The sequence below is a fragment of the Balaenoptera ricei genome, chromosome 1 (assembly GCF_028023285.1).
Source record: "Balaenoptera ricei isolate mBalRic1 chromosome 1, mBalRic1.hap2, whole genome shotgun sequence".
Taxonomy (NCBI): Eukaryota; Metazoa; Chordata; class Mammalia; order Artiodactyla; family Balaenopteridae; genus Balaenoptera; species Balaenoptera ricei.
Window position 1 is genome coordinate 185,468,626 of NC_082639.1, and position 18,539 is coordinate 185,487,164.

The window sequence follows — 18,539 nt, forward strand, 5'->3', positions numbered from 1 at the left end:
TATTAGGCAGAACAGTTATTTATTGGTAAGTCAATGTAAATTGATTCATAATAAGGTCTTAGGAGACTGTTTTGTTTTTAATTATTCTTTCTTTTTAAAACTTTTCATTAGTTTTTATTGTGAAATATGTACATAAGAATATATATACTTTATATGTAGAGGGTAAATAATAAGTGAATAGTAATTTACCCACATCAAACACAATATATTATTTAGACTTGCAAGTTTTTGAAACTTTTGGTCATATCATATTTATTCTGTAATTTGCTTGCTAACAATTATGTTGTTGATATTCACCTACAGTTATCTATATAGCCATAGTTTATTCATTTTCTTTCTCTCTTTTTTTTTTTTTTTTTTAGTAGAACACATTTTAATACTAAATGTTAACAGTTATCTCTAGGTGGGGATTATAGGTAATTGTTTATTTTTCTTCTTTTATTTAATTCTAGCTTTAACATCTTCGTAATGAACATATGTTAAGAAACAAAAATTATTAATAAAAATAATCAAAGTTCTTTTTAAGAAATGATGATGCACGCACGGGGAGATCAGCTCGTGCATTGTGACCACCTAGAGGGGTGGGATAGGGAGGGTGGGAGGGAGACGCAAGAGGGAGGGGATATGGGGATATATGTATACATATAGCTGATTCACTTTCTAATACAGCAGAAATTAACACAACGTTGTAAAGCAATTATACTACCACAAAGATGTTTAAAAAAAGAAATTATGATGCAGTTTAAACATTTTTTCTATATATTATCTGTAATGTCATTTATTTTGCCTTTCTTCTTTTGGAATGTGAGTATCCCAAAAGAAGGGTGACATTAATACATGTAATTTTTACATATTGTTTGGTTGCTGAGGGTTCCTTTTAATGACTGAAACTACTTAGCAGAAACTTTTTTTACAGAAAGCTTTACTGAGGTATCTTTGATATATAAAAATTGTAAATATTTAAGGTATACAGCTTATTTTTTGATATATGCACGCATTGTGAAAAGATCACCACAGTCAAGCTAATGAACATATCCATCACCTCTACATGGTTACTGCTTTGTGTGCATGTGTCCAGAAGATTGGATTGAAAATGTATCATCTTGGGAAGTTTCAAGAATACAATAGCATATCACTATTTATACCCACCCTGCTGTACATTACATCTTTATAACTTGTTCAGCTTACCTAACTGAAAATTTATAACCTTTCACCAAGATCATCCCATTTCCCCCTTGCCCAGCGTCTGGCAACCACCATTCTGCTGTGCTTCTGTGAGTTTGACTATTTTACATTCCACAAATTGAGATCACGCAGTATTTTCCTTCCTGTGTCTAGCCTGTTTCACTTAGCATAATGTTCTCCAGCTGCTTCAACAAACATAGGGGTACAGATAATCTCTTCAAGATACTGATTTCAATTATTTTGGATATATACACAGAAGTAGAGTTGCTGGATCATATGGTAGTTCTAGTTTTAAGCTTTTGAGAAATCTCCATATTATTTTCCATAATGGTTGTACCAATTTACATCCCCACCAGCAGTGTACAAGTTTTCCCTTTTCTCCACATGCTCATCAATATTTATCTTTTCTATTTTTGATGCTAGCCATGCTGACTAGTGAGGTGATACCTCGCTGTGATTTGATTTGCATTTCCCTGATGAATAGAGATTTTGAGCACCTTTGCATAACTTGTTAGCCATTTGAATTTCTTCTTTTGAGAAGTATCTATTTAGGTCCTTTGCTCACTTGTTTTGTTTTTTTTTTAAATACAAATTTTTTTTTAGAGCAGCTTTTGCTTTACAGCATAATGGAGGGAAAGGTATAGAAGTTTCTTATATACCCTTGCCTCCACACATGTGTAGCCTCTCCCGTTATCAACATCCCTCACCGGAGTGGTACATGGGTTACAGTTGATGAACTATATTCACACATCAGAATCATTCAAAGTCCATAGTACACATTATGGTTCACTCATGGTGCTGTACCTTCTGTGGGTTTGGACAAATGTATAATTACATGTATCCATCATTATGGTATCATACAGAGTATTTTCACGGTCTTAAGAATTTTCTGGGCTCTGCCTATTCATCCATCCTGCCCTTACCCAACCCCTGGCAAATGCTGATCTTTTTACTGTCTCCACAGTTTTGTCTTTTCCAGACTTTTGTATAGCTGGAATCATAGAGTATGTAGTGATTGGCTTCTTTCACTTAGTAATATGCATTTATGTTTCCTTCGTGACTTTTCAAGGCTTGATAGCTCATTTCTTTTTAGTGCTGAATAATATTCCATTGTCTGGATGTACCACAGTTTATTCATCCATTCTTCTACTGAAGTAGAAGTCTTGGTTGCTTCCAAATTTGGGGTATTATGAATAAAATTGCTATAAACACCTGTGTGCATGTTTTTGTGTGGACGTGTTTTCAGCTCTTCGGGAGTAAGTACCAAGGAGCATGGTCGCTGGGTCATATGGTGAGAGTATGTTTAGAGAACCGGAACCAGTGGTGGCAGCAGGGCCAGCTCCACCTGTGCTGGATCTTAGTGCCAGGATGCCGGTGGTGGTACTTGCTGGGGCTTTTCTGGTCCAGGGAGGGGAGTCCTACCGGCTCAGGCAGCTGGGATCTCTGAGGACAAAAACTGCAGCCCCCTCAGTGACGAAGGCTTCAGGGGATCTGCAGCAGATGCAGTGGGTGTTAACCAGCAGCCTCCTCAGTGGTGAAAGCTGCTGGGATCCTCTGAAAGCAGGCTGCTCTGTCCACTCCCAGGTCCTGGTTGGTGAAAGTCACAGGGGGTCTGTGGTGACTGCGAGGGCTGTTCAGGCCCACAGGGAAAAGGCTATTGTGGTCTCCTGAGAGCAGACCACAGGGTCCCATGGTGTCGCCCTGCCCTTCTTATATCCCTGCCTTTCTTCTTTGTTCCTAGTTGTCTCCAGATGCCTCTGCTATGCCCATCACCCCAGTGGTCTTGATGGGATGAAACTGCAGCAGTTCCTTCAGGCAGCACCTGGAGAGTCTGGGAGAGTTGGATGTTGACCCTGCTTTACTTTCCTTCCTGCCTGCCCAGTGGAACCCACCAGTGGAGGGGGTCCCTTTTGGCTCTGAGCTGTGCTGGCCTGGGGGACAGGATGATGCAGGTGAGGTGAAACTTTTCTTCCTACCTTTTCTTTGTGGTTCTTCTTTGTCTTTTTCTTTATTGCGTTGCTGTAACTTCTTGACTGGATTCCAGAGCTCTCCCAGAGCTATTTTTATTTGTGGGTAGTTGTCCAATTACTGTCTCTTTGTGGAGAGTTGAGGGTGAGATTTCCTACTGCGCCATCTAGCTGACATCACCCGGTAGAACTTTTTTAGTTCATTCATTTTCACTGCTATGGGATATGCCGGCATTTTATTATAACCATAATTATTTATCCATTCTATTGTGACAGACACCTGCCTTTCTGTGTTTATTTAGCTTTTGCTTTTATGAACAATGCAACTATGAATATTCTCTTGCGCGTCCTCTAGTGGTCGTATACAAAGTTTTCTTTAGGGGATTCTTCTTATGGCCTAGCTGGGGAGAACTCTGGTGGCTGCAGACATTTGACAGCTCGACTGGGTCTGCAGGGTCCACAGTGGCCTCACTTAATCTGTCTGGCAGTTGATGCTGGTGTTTGGCTAAGGCAAATCTGTTATCCTCTATCTGGCTTCTCTTCTTCCAGTTGGCTGGATTGGGTTTTTGCACAGCAGGATAGTCTCAAGGTTCTAAGAAGGTGAGAGCAAGAGATGCAAGGTCTCAAGTTCTAGACTCTGTCATTCTCACCCATGCTATTGGTCAAAGTAAGGCATGAGACATGTCTGGATTTAAGAGGAGGGGACATAGATTTCACCTCTCATAGCCATGTTTACAACCTAGCACAGTCTAATCTCTAACCAAAGTGTTGGCTTTAGTTACCTATTGCTACATATTAAACCAGCTCAAACTTAATGACATAACAGTGACTTACTATTTTCTGTGATCTTGTGGGTGGCAACCTGCTCAGTTTTTGTGCTTTTCTACCTTGGGAGTGTTTATGAGGCTGAAGTCATCTGATGGCTTGAGTAGACCTGGAGGATCCATGAAGGTCTCAGAATCTGTCTGGCAGTTGGAGCTGGCCGTTGGCTGGGGCAGTGTGGATCTCCTCTACATAGCGCTTCTTCCTTCAGTAAACTGGATTAGGATCATTCGCACCAGTGTGGTCTCAGGAGTCCAAGAAAGTGAGGGCAGAGTTCACAAAGACTATAACAGTCTTAAGCTCTGCAGTCCACCCAACATCACTTTCAAAAAAGATTATTGGTCAAAGCAAGACACAAGTCCAGCCCGGTTTTAAGGCATGGATGAATAAGCTTTTATTGATGTGAGGAGTTGCAACGTATCATGGAGATATTTTCAGTCTACCATAGCTTGTAAGGTTTTTTTGCTTTAAAGACTTCTTCCGATATTAGTAAAGTACATCAGCTTTATAAAAAAAAATAATTTATATTTGCTTGGTCTTGTTTTGATCATTTAAATTTCAATCTTTTTCCTTCTGCTTTAAAGAGCTTTAAAGAGCTTATGGTTTAGCTTTTAAAATCCATCCAAAATATATTTGCTTTTTAGCCTTTGTTACATCTTTTAAAAAAAAATTTTTTTTTAATTCTATTATTTTATAGTTTGAATGTTGGAACATTAATTTTATTCTCATGTTATGTGATGTATTACAATCTCTGTTGCTTAGATTTGCTGGTACTTCTAATCTGTCCCTGGATTGAACAGAATTGCAGGATAAATGTCAATTTTATTTTGGGATTCAGCCAACATCCTGGCTAGTAGAAAGTACAGGAAAATGTAGATAAGCATATTCTCAGGCAGTATTACAGATTTTCTCTTTTATCTAGAAAATAGTACAACTAAAATTTTTTGTTTGATGATGATTTGCAGTTATTTATTTCCAGAAAGACTCATACTATTTTAATACTATCCTCAATGCTATCTTCAATAGAAAATACTGTTCTCAAAAGAAATTTCTGAATTCCTAAGTTTATTTAATTTAGTTTAATTTTATTACTAGTATAAAATTTTCTTTCACCAAAACAGTTTTCAATAATACAAAATATCCTTATTTAAAAATTAATTTCTCTGATTTCTTTAAAGTAATTTTTACCAGAAATGCCTCTTCAATATTTATTTGACTAACTTAACGTCTTACTTTTGCAGTTGAACATATTTTCGCCCTTATTTTCTGCTACATTTTAAATTTTGCCAAGATTTTTAAGCAAACTATTTTCTTAATTATTTATAAGATACTGGACAATGTGTTATTTTTACAATCAGTACTATTTTTGGATGTTTTTGTCTTAATTTTCTTAAATGAAACCCATCTTTTAAAATTTATAAGCAATGAGTACACTAAAGTAAACAATTATCGTAGCAAATCTGAATCTGTGAGCATATCAACTATGACAAAGTCATCTCATTTAGCAGGGAAATTAAGTGTATAACAGTTGTGTCATAGACACTAACAAAGTACAGGGCAAGAGCAGCACACAGGAGATCGTAATTCAATATTTTCTCTCGAGTATTACTGAAAAATATGTCCTTGAATTTTTTTCTCAAAATACAGTTGAACATATTCTTTTGTTAGATATTAGTAATAACAGCTGTGAATTCTTATTTAATGGGTGGACAGGAGAAGATCACATGCCATGGAAAAATGGCTAAAATGAAGTCAGCACTTTATTTTCTGAGGGTGTGGTTGAGTGGATCTACAGATGTGTGGATTTACTTTGGATGAGGCACAGTGGAAAAATGGGAGTGTATCTCTTTTGGAGACTTTCAGAATTAGTAGTGAGGGACTAAAACTGAAATCAAGTTAGTCGCTTATTTTCCTTTCCTTTTCGACATTTAATGGGTATTAAAGCCAAGCCTCTGGCCTTGCCCTTCTCCAGGAGAGATGGGGCATACCGGAGAATAGGGGATTTAGGTTCCAGACCTCCCAGCTTCACCCAGAGGGCTCCTTGCAGGGCTCCGCCCCTTTTCTGCTTCCTGACCAGGTGCTTCAAGCATTATCAATCAGCCACCTGTGACCCCTGAGCAGCACAGGGAAGCTACAGAGGCCCATTTAACCACAGTTAATTAATAAAATCAATTAATCTGCTCAAATAATTGAGATTTAATAGTATTTACGAACCTTTATTATTCTGTTAGGCTCACAAATAGCCTTATTATAATAAAATGTTGCTCTAATAAACTTCACCCTGACAAGCCTCAAAAAAAAACATCCTGAGAGCCGGCTTCATTATCAGCAACCTGCAGGCTTTGCTTGAGTCCCCGGAGCAGGTGACAATTTGATTTTTAAGTGGCTTACTGATACTTTGCATTGATGTAGCACCATTCAAACCACATCTCAGAGTGCTTTACAAAACATTAATTAATGACAGCTCATAATATTCCATGGAGGATGGTGCATTTTGCAGCTATCCTTTTAGAGAGGAAATTTCCAGGGGTTAAGAGGCTTTATAAAAGTCACACTTCAAAAGCAGCTGTGAAGCTATGAACTGAGTTAGGAATATGAAACTATCAATTTCTAGCGCTATCAAACAGAACTCATTTCCTCTTACTGTGAGTCAATAACCAAACTAACCGACATGTTGTTTTTCAGGTTTTTAAAGCAAAAGTAGCATAATTCAGCAAGTAGAAAGGTCAGTGCTTCAGAAAGGCTTTTGTTTTTTTTTTTTTTTTTTTTTCAGAAAGGCTTTTGAAATAGGTCTGATAATGGCTGTAAATTTCTACCTGATGTAAAAATAGTTGAATTTAAAAAATGAGAGTGTTTACTATAAAAGACACTAGTTGAAAACAGTGCTTTGTTGGGAGAGGGAAAGGTTAAATTCGGCAATTTGGCATTGAATATTGATCTAAAAGTCACATTTAGAGATATCTAGTTGTAACTAAAGAGCACGTGCAGTATGGTGGTTAAGACAGTAGGCTTTGGAGTTGAATAGAATTGAATATAACCTTAAGTACTGCCGTGTAATTGCCGTGAGACTTGCAGAAATTACTGAATCCATCTGATTGTCAGTTTCTTCATCTGTAAAAATAAAAACAGAATCTAACTCCATTAAAACATTCCTAATCACATATACAGATGTACACATTAAGAAGAATGCCAGGTTCTTATCATAAATGTATTCCATTTCTCTGAGTGGTGTATTTGGAAAAATCAACTGGAGTTTTTTGTCTCTGTAAATTTAATTTTTAAAACTATATAATCCACATAAATTATATAACATTTAAAATTTACAAAGAATATAAAATTGAAAAGTATCTACCTGTTTTGTCTGGTTCCAAGCCACCTAGATAGTCTCCAAAAGGAACGTCAAAATTTCTTAAGTAGGGCTTCCCTGGTGGCTCAGTGGTTAAGAATCCGCCTGCCAGTGCAGGGGACACGGGTTCGAGCCCTGGTCTGGGAAGATCCCACATGCCGCGGAGCAACCTAGTTCCGTGAGCCACAACTACTGAGCCTGAGCTCTAGAGCCTGCGAGCCACAACTACTGAGCCCATGTGCCACAACTACTGAAGCCTGCGTGCCTAGAGCCCACGTGCTCCGCAACCAGAGAAGCCACCTTAATGAGAGGCCTGACCACTGCAACGAAGAGTAGCCCCCGCTCGCTGCAACTAAGAAGAAAGCCTGCGCACAGCAACGAAGACCCAACATGGCCAAAACTAACTAACTAACTAACTAAATAAATTTACTAAAAAAAAGATTTCCAAATTTAGCTGTGAATTTATAGACATTTTATTTGTGCATTTGCTAATGCAAACAAAATTATGTCTAATACATATTTTCCTAAAATTTGATTCTCGCTTAATATATTAGAAATCATTTCCTATTAGTATGTTTAGAACTATTCCTTTTTTGAGCTGCATATTAATTTTTTTAATGAAGAATTCATTAACCAGTGTTATATTGATGGGCACTAAGTTTTTTTTCCCAGTCCTATCCTATCATGACTAGTTTGGAATGAATATCCTTGTATATATTTCATGTTATACAAATGCAAGTATATATAAAACAGTAGAATAAATACCAGTAGCAAAATTACTATGTCAAACTGTGTGTATTTTTAACTTTGACAGATATTGCTGAATTGTGTTATAAATCTGACAGTCCCATCTGTATGTCCTTGTCCCTGCCAATACTGAACACTATCAATTTTTTTTACTTTGCCAATCTTATAGGTATAAATATTTCATTAATTAGAATGCATATAAAAAATTAAAAGACACGTAGATTACATAACCAACATCAAAAAGAATAACTTCTGTTGATGCTTAATTTTGACTGATATTTTGTATGTAATCCTCAATAATTTAAATATACCACCTGCCCAGTATTATTGCATGAATTTGGAGCCATGTTGGTTTATATTGTATAGGTAAATATAATTCTCATGATTCATTCTAAAAACACTATCAACTTTTAAATGATACATTTTTTCTGAAGTTTTAAGTGGTGTTTTTATAATATCAGATTAACTTATCATTTCTCAAGACTAGGCTTTAGGATATATATTTGAAAGATTTGGTGCAAAATTTTTGAATACTTTGTTGAAGTTTGGTAGGAATGAAAGTTTGGTTCCCATGATTTGTATGTTCATTTGTATTTGTCTATTTGTTGACAAGCATTTTTTTTCACTGTTACAAATGCAGTTGGAGCACAGCGTGTGTGTGTGTGTGTGTATGTGTTACATGTGTGTAGTGAGCACTGTTTGCATTATTATATTCTTGGCTTTCTGAATGAAATAGAAAAGATGTTCACGAATGTAATCTATGTTTTCATGAGAGAGAATTTTAATTTAACAGAGCTATTCTACTAACAGATTGGAGTTGACATTTGTGAAATTTATGTTTATTTTACATGCATATGAGATGAAAGTTTTAAGCAATTATTACTATAATTCTTTGACCTCGATTATACTGATGTTCAAACATAGTATTCTTTATAACCAGGATAAGCTCCATAATTGAATCACTCCGCTACTTCATTTTCCTTTTTTTCATGGAGTAGAGAGCTCAGATTTTTCTGTGTTTGTAGCTCTGTTGACAAAAGAAGCTTAACATGAGCACACAGAGGTGGGGATGGCACGTGTGGGAGGGATTGGTGACCCACACAAGCATGAGGTTTGTCTAGTTCATTTCCACCTTGCATTATATTCCGTATTATCTCCTGGCTTTAAATGTGTTTCCACTCACATCATTGCGCACAGTTGATGTTTCAGTATTATGTGCCACATTTGTTGGGGGACTTTTCCTATCCTTGCCACAAATAAGCCCTGTACACAGTTTGAGAAGCACTGGCGTGTGTTAAGTGAATTAAATGGGCGCAATTCACTGGATAATTTAACTGATTTAATCAAAGTCTTTCGGGTATAGAGCTAACATTTTTCCTACTAAATAATTAAGTCAAACACAATTGATTTTATTTGAAAATACAGGCATGCCTTGGAGATATTGTGGGTTTGGTTCCAGACCACCTCAAAAAAGCGAGTATCACAGTAAAGCAAGTTTACACAAATTGTTTGGTTTCCCAGTGAATATCAAAGTTATGTTTACACTCTACTGTAGTCTATTAAGTGTGCAATAGTATTATGTCTAAAAGAACAATGTAGATACCTTAATTTAAAAATGTTTTATTGCTGAAGCATTCTAACCATCGTCTGAGCGAACTTCAGCAAATTGTAATCCTTCTGCTGGTGAGGTTCTTGCCTCGATGTTGATGGCTGCTGACTTGACTGTTCAGGGTGGTGTTTGCTGAAGATCGCGGTGGTGAGGGCAATTTTTTAAAGTAAGACAGACAGCAGGGAAGTTTGCCACAGCGACTGACTCTTCCTTTCGTGAACAATTTCTCTGGACCATGCAATGCCATTTGATAGCATTTTACCCATAGTAGAAGCTTTTTCAAAATTGGAGTCAACACTCTCAAACCCTGCAGCTGCTTTATCAACTAATTTTATGTAATATTCTGAATCCTTTGTGTCATTTCAACAATTGCTAAGTTCGCTGTCTTATATGCATGGGATTTGTGGTGCCCCAAAGCAATGACGATAGTAGCGTCAAAGATCACTGATCACAGATTATTGTAGCAACTATAATAATAATGAAAATGTTTGAAATATTGTGAGAATTACCAAAATGTGACACAGGGATGTGAAGTGGGCAAATGCTGTTGGAAATGGTGCCAGTAGACTTGCTTGACCCAGGGTTGCCACAAACCTTCATTTTGTAAAAAAAACACAGTATCTGTGAAACGCAGTACAGTGAAACGTGGTGAAATGAGATATGCCTGTACATTTGAAGCCCACTATGACATTTAGCCTGTTAAGTTATGCTTTGGGCCAAACTTTGCACATTTAAATGAAGAACAAGACAAAATAACCAGTTTCCCTAGTTATTTGTCTTAAACCAGTTACTCTGCACTAGCATTCCAAGGTCGTTTGTTATGATGATGATGAGTGTGTGCTCTTCCCAGGCTGCTTTGCACTTTGTCTAAGAGGAATTTTATCCCATAACAGAAAGTAGACACTCCTTGCAGACAACCACAGCTTGTGTGGATTTTGAGTTCCCAAAGACTGAGCTCCTAAGGAAAAGGGCTGAAGCAGCTATGGTGAGGAAAGGAGCCCACAGTTTCTTTCCTCCTGTGGTTCTGGGTCAGCAGCTAGTTTGATGGGTCGGGGGGAGGGGGGAGAGGAGGGGCCTGTGCAGTGCACCTCAGGCTCCTGTACTCTGGGTTCCAGGATCCTTACACTTCCCCCGCGCCAAGGCCCACAGGCGTTTCTCTGGCCAGTTTGGCAGAGAAATTCTGAAGTCACAGAAATTCCAGGGACCTGTGATCTTGGACAACGGGCACAATTGCAGTAACTGGTTGAAGGTAGCTAGAGGGAACTCCCAGGTGTTCAGTTACCAGTAACATCTCTGGAAATAATTAGTACTACCTCCATGCACAGTAACAACATTTCTGTGAACTTTAAAACAATCTTGGTGCTTGGCTTGCACCCCAGAGATCCTGATTTAATCAGCCTGGGTGGGCAGATTATGTCTGTGCAGGAAAATGTGTGTGTATACACACACAAATATATATATATACACACGCATACATATATGTTCAAGGTGATTCTGATGATGGTTCTCACAACAGCTTTTGAGATGCGTATTATTGTTTTCTTTCTCAGAAGATCTCAAACTTCAGGGTGCATTTTAAAACACAGATTGTTGGGCCCACCCCCGAGTTTCTGATTCAGATCTGTGGAAGGGCATGGGAATTTGCATGTTTTAAGTTCCCAGGTAATGCTAAGGTTGTGGATTGGAGACCACACTTGGAGAACTATGCTCCTTGAGGATCAAAGAAGCTCATAAACTTGAATGGAAATAAGGATATTTCCAAGTTCACACACCTAGACAAGTTAGGACTTGAAACTGGCATTCTAATTTTAAGTCCAGTGATTTTTTTTTTTTTACGAGGCTAGTATGTTAAACTTTATAAATTACTTTTGTATCTATTATCTCAAATGATGCTTGAAAGGACAGGGCTGACAAGGGCGGTTATTGTGTGATCATGAAGAAATTTAAGCTCAGACAACTGAAGTGACTTTTGCATGGCCATGTAACAAGTAAATTAAAAAAGAATAGAAATTAATCAAGATACCTAACTGTAAAGTCCCTGTTTCTCCAAGTTGTTCTAATCAGCCAGAATGAAAGTGTTTCATACTTCAGGTATTTTTTAAAAAAACTTTTATAGCACACAATTTTATATTAACTACATTCTAACTGAATGGGGTGACGTAGTATTAGAACTCTTTACATGACTAAAATTTGCAACAATATTTGGAGTAAATCTTTTGGTCCTAATTTGAGATTCTGTACTATTAGAATAAATTAAATTATGCAAAATCTTCCTATGTCCTGAAAATATGTTTATTTGGAAGATGTCCAACTTCTAAAATACCTCGTTTGTGATACATTGATTGGAGGTGTAAGGATTGCCTGATTTATTTAAAACATGTAGACTCTGATTTTAAAATACCAATAGGTAGGTACAGATTGTTTTCTTTCAAACTATTATATATTTTCTCCTAAACATTCCAAGTATGTGTTTCAGAAAGAAGAGATGTTTAAAGACCATCAGTTCAGGATCTAAATTTTTATTTACTTGGTGCTTTTCCCTTTTTCTTTGGATTTGGCAGAACAAATAGAAGTGTTATTCCTTTGAAAGACTGTTTCATTGCTATACCTGCCTGAAGCTTCATCTTTCTATGGACACTTTAAAATGTGCATCTGTCCCTTTCAAGGGACACTATCTGTTTGCCAACATCTGCAGAACACTTTAATGAAAAATATCCAGTGGTTATTCAGACTTCTTCATCTGTTTAGAAGCTGCCAGGAACTCAGGCAGACTGACAGACAGCTGCTTCTTTTACATCATCAAAAGTAAGTCACATTAGTGCATACTTAACACACACACACACACACACACACACAATTATGGATCCAGAAAGGTATTTACATTTTGATGACCCTCAAGAAATATTTCTGGAAATAAAGTTTGAGCTAGCTATACATTTTATACAAGATCTGTTTTAATATTTATAACATAAATGAATAGCTATTACCTTGCCCCAAACAAAAATAGCAATGTCAAAACAACAGTACACTCAGCTAGAAAACAAAGACCCCATCCAAAGGCCTGCAAACTCTGTAAGCACACACTTCTGGGAAGGAGGTAGCAGAATAACTTTAAGAGGATAGGCATATTTAATTTGAACTAGGTAGGGGTCATTTTTAATATTGAGTAGTTAATATTCTCAACCACAAAGAAACGTTGAATTTTAAGACTTAACAGTGTTTCTGGTTTAAGTTCAATTCTATCTGGAGGTTAAAAAATCATTTCTGACCATTAATACCTGGTAGCCTGAACACTACCAAACTTAGAATAGTATTCTATCTACAATGAGGGAGTAGGGTGGGGAAAGCCTAGCCCTAACTGTTGTAACTAGCTCCCAGCCCAGCCATCTGCATCTGAGCCCGTGAACCTGCAGGATACTGTCCCACCTAAGACCCCCCCCTCACTCTCGGCCACCTGTGTCACTGAGGCTAGTTCTTTCCAGTTAAGGTCAGGTTTTTTTCTTAACACCCATACCAATGCTTCCTCTTCTGTTTTCTATGACATGAAAACTCATTTATCCCTCTGACTCTGCGTGGTCATTTCATCATCTCCCTGTTTAGATTGTCAGCTTCTTAGGCTCCAGACCTCATCCTACATTCTTTGCACTGTGCCAGACCTAGGAGATTCTGGGCATGTAATAAACAGCCAACAGGTGGGTGAGACAACATTCCATTTTATTACTGTGGTCTGGAAATTGGCTGTGGCTTGGAAAAAGAGTCAGCTAGCTCACTAGTAGAAAGTGTCTGGATTCTGTGAGGGTCTGGTTCAACTGTCTCTATATTTTTAATAATGTCTGGAATAAAATTTTAAGGTGAGATTACTAAATCTTTGCAACAGGCAACTATTATTTGCTGTAGTTAGAATACCTTTGTTTCAATTGTTCTGCCGTAAAGGAAACAAGATTAGTAATTAGGAAAAGTGTTCATGTAAAATGTTTTAAACTTACAAAAGTACTCTATTTGAAATTGGTTAGCCTCAGAATTGTTCACTGATTGGAGCATTCATATGAAATAACAAAGTTTGTAGGAATTTCTTAATTTAATCAGAGTAAGAAACCCAACCAGAGGCCCCCAAATAAAATTATTAATGAGGCTTTCAGTATATTATCCTAATTGGCCACTTATCTGTGGTAGCTGAGATTTAAAAGAAAAATTATTTAAGGACAATAGATTATGATTTGTAAAATCACTAGAACTGACAGATTCTGAGGCTTCTCCCTAAGTCTTCTTTTTTAGGCAAAGTTGCATTTATTTTACTATCATTATTATTGAAGACACCTTTCTTTCTAAAACCCTTGAAACTAATTTTTAAAATTTATTTCATTCTCCCATCCCTGCCTCCTTTCCTTCTTTCCTCCCTACTTTCTTTCTTTCCTTCCTTCCTTCCTTAATATCTTGTAGCCTGAACAATCTGAAGTTCTGAATAATATTCCACATTGCAATGAGGTGCTAGAGTGAGAAAAGCAAAGCGTGGTCCTAACTGTTGTTGATAAAGTGGTCTGGCTCCCCCGGGGGGCTAATTGGTAATTACTTGATCTATTCCTCCCTCCCTCCCTCCCTCCCTTCTTTACATCCCCTCTTCCTTCCTTCCTCAAATTAATCTGATCCCCTGTCCAGGAGTAGAGAACTATTTCTTTACTCATCCTCGGCTCTTATATTAGTAGGACCAAATGTGTTATTTTTCAATTTTCTTTGAAGACATTTTAAGGGGAGGGAGAACACGGGTGTCACTCACAATTATCTACTTAGCAGTCTGGAACCGCAGAATTAGCCAAAATGCTTTGGGAAGAGTCCAGTTCTGCTCGCAGGATTCCTCTCATTCAGTCATCTCAAAGTGTGGTCCCCAAACCAGCAGAAGCAGCATCTGGGAAATGGCTAGAAATACAAATTTTGGGGGCCCCAACCCAGAGCTACGGATTCAGAAACTCAGGGAAAGGAACCCAGGAGTCTGTGTTTTCACAAGTCTTCCAAGTGGGGCTAAATGCATGCTCAAGTTTTTGAACCTAGTAATTGTTTTTTGGCAGAATAAAGAAACTGGAAGGGCTTATTCTAAGATTTGTAGTATTTTTCTCAACATCAAAAAAAAAAAAAAATAGCAAAGTAAGAGTAAAAGGCAATAAGCATGGCTGATCACAGAGGGAAAACTAAATTCGATTTCCGTGATTCAGATTAGATTCTTCTATTTTGTCGCACAGACACTTAAGGGTGATTCTACTCATCCCTTAAGACTAAAAATAAGATGTTTTCATATTAATTAGAGTCTGACGGCAGTCAACATTTATTAAAGAGCACAAAACAATAAAATAATCTATGCTTCTGTAAAGTTGTCTTTGGATTTTAGTGTGGCAAAGTTTGAGAAGGGATTAGATATGGCAGAAATTTTTCTAATCCTTAGGTAAATGATGCTAGAGGGGAAAGTGTATACAAACATTTCCAAATTGTGTTGAAATATGAACACAATTTCTTTTTTTCCCTCAGTAAGTTTCCATAGTCGTTTCTCTAAATTCCCTTTCTGTCACGGAATGCTGTTTGATTTTCAGGCATGTATTATGTAAAGCCAAGAATAGAGGCTTTCAGAAATTGTTGATTCTCACAAACTAACTTCAAAGTTCTTAACATATGGTTGTTGTTGACTGAATTTATATTGCAGAACAAGAAACTAAGATAAGATTTGATTCAGCAAAGAACGCTATGAAGTATCACTTTATGGAAAGCCATTAGCTAGGACTCTAAAGTATGAAGTAACATGAGAAATGCAAATAACAACAATGTAATTAAACTGTCAAATGTGATAGAGAAATTTAAGTGAAAATGCTTGTAGCCCCAGTATTCTCTATTTCTTTTCCCCCTGGCTTTTAAGGCAACATCAAAACAGTTACTTCTGAGAATATTTATAACCTGTCAAGAGGAAGGACTGGAGAGGTTGTGACAATGTATCCCTGAAGGAAAATGTTAGTTTCAAAGCACCATTGATGTAAATAACTGCCTCTTTTCAGTTTTGTGGAATGGGTTGCTATGCTGATAAGTTTGTGTTAGAAACATGGCATTAGAAACACGAGTGTATTTTTGTAGTAGAATTATGGATGTGGGATAATCTTTAATATAGGAGCCATAAGTCTTAACACAAAGATTGCTTTTACAAGGAAAAATAGCACAGTAACAACAAAAAGATGCTTAAGAGGAAGTTTGATATGGTTGTTCGGAGATGGTGTTGAGAAGAGAGAGATTCTTGCAGAGAAATGTTGCTATTTCTGCTAAGCTGTGCCAAAATTTGGAACATGTCCAAATTTTTATTGTAACAGATGCATATACATTCTTACACACACACACACACACACACACGGAATGTCCTCTCATTGGTTTTCATTTGGTTTTATATGTATGCTGAGATTATTTTATATATGAAGTGGCAAAATATCTCTGCAAACAAACAAAACAACTACAATAAAAGTGACCAATTTACCTCCTTCATAACTGAACTAACATAACATAATGTGAATGTTCTGAACAGAGGGACTTATGCCTAACTAATGGGAGTTAAATACTATTTGTCGAAGGAGAGAGATGAGTCAAAGATGAAAGGAGCAGTCTGAATAGCAATAGATGTAGGAGAGAGAAAAGGGACGAGTGAGTGTGTCTATGTTATTTCTTTAAAAAATAGAAAATTCTTTTTTCGCACTTGAGGGAATTTCATTTCAGCAAACCATCAACTTTTTATGGAATGAATATAAGATCTGTAGTTTCAATTTGTTTACTAATAAAAACTCTAAATAATAGCAGTTTTTACAAGGTTATTGTGAAGAATAAGTACGATACTGTATATATGACATATGTGATATGATTTCATACGATATCTGAAAGTGCTCATGAAAAGTACTGTTACCTCCGAGCTTTAGAAGAAAATATTTCTCAGTATTTCTAGGTGTACAAATGCTCCTAATGCAACAGTATGACAAGTGCCTAGGAGATGGGCTTGTTGTAGTTCTGTGTCTGTTACATGTCAGATCACATATATACATTGATCCTGTTTAGGTGATCAATGATTCTGCACAGTTTCCAGAAGTAATAATATATCTTTATTTTTCATAACAAAAATGGATGATGTAAAAAAAAGGAAGAAAGGAAGGAAGAAGAGATTTCATTACTTCATCATGATAAAAATAAAAACAAAAACACATGAATAATCTCCAGAAGTTGGGCCTATTTAACTTCCCCAGACCCAGCAGTTATCCTTGACTCCTTTATTTCCTTTCTCACCTCCGTTTTATTTCCCTCACACTCCACCTCCATTTCATAATAATCCTGCCTTAAAAAAAATTCAGTATACCTTAGCTTAGTACAACGCACTGGTCGTAAGTGATTTTGCAAAAGCAGTTTCTTGTAGCTCCAGCTGGGATGTCTTTATTTCTCTCAGGGAAGTTGTCACTGAAGGGGAGCGGGTAAGAATCTTTTTGGTATGCTTTCCCACATTTTTCACCAATTTCATGTTGCCTTTAACACCTTGCTGTCCGTTGTGTGAGGACCAGGAATCAGGATAAGGGGCTGGGATCAGAATAGGTATTATCCAGCCGGTGGAGTAAATTCACCTCCGCGGGTCCACTCAGAGCTTTCAGAGGACAGTATCCACTCTCTACACGAGGAAGTGAAGGAGGGGCTCGTGTCTTCTGAATAAGTGTGCAGTACGTGCGTGTACCGCCGTCCTGCTAGCACCCTTCCTAGTGGATGCACAGATGCAAAGAGAGATTGTGCTAATTTACGCATCCAAATAGTCTTATAATAACTTTCATAATATTTACTGTGATTCTGTGGCTCAGCTCTTTAGATTAATAGCAGAGTTGCTTTGGGGCTTTCCTAGTATTCTGGGTCCACATTACTTGCTGTACACGTATATTCAATATCAGAACAGAGACAGCCAAAAACATTTCTTAAGTGCTAATTTGAACAGGTTTGTTAATTTAGGTCTGTATATTCTGAAAACTCTCTTTTGAAATTGAAAGTTTGATATACTTATAAAACATATTACTTTTCAGAGTGACATAAAATCAGTAAGAACCAGGTAATGAGCCTCCAGCAATTAATGCTATTTTGTAGGTTTTTTTCAAGTGTATATTGGGTGATAATATCCCATCTCCCACTGTTACAGTATTATTCTGAGCCTAAAACTAGTAAAATTGTTGACGTGAAATCCACAAAAAATAACAGGATTCTTAGAACTTTCGGACAGTGCATTCGACATTTTAGTGAGGAAATGCTAAGTTGACTTCGAAAAAGTCAATCCAATTTCTGTGCTCTCTGTTCATTTTGTTTGTCTTACAAGTGAATTAAGATCAGTAGGACCACCATGTTCATCTAATTCAGATCTAATTCAGAGATACTGACCTGCAAATAGATAATTCCATTATCCTCATGGGCATGGTACCAAGACTCCTTGGGATTTCTATTGAAAGCTTGTGATAACCTGTGTTCAACTCAACAAGTATTTGCTCAGTTCCTCAAATGGTGCCTAGATGGATTGGGTAGGAATGCATGGTAATAAAATTAGTTTTGTTGAGTAACGTGAAAGAAAGGTTTACCAGAGGAGCTCCAGGATTGCACCAGAGCTATGCAGACAGCACTCTGTACAGCAGACAGCATCAGATGACTCTCCTTGTTCGGGGTCCCTAAACAATTTTTTAAAACAGCTGGCTTTTGTTCTCAACTCTTCAGTTCTCACAGGCCTGTGAGCTCCTCATCGTGATGGGAAGTACAGTCTTTGTGCTTTTTCTGAAAATGTGAGAATCTTTTGAAGCTGTTTTCATGTAGTCAGTGCAAAGGGCGAGAAAGA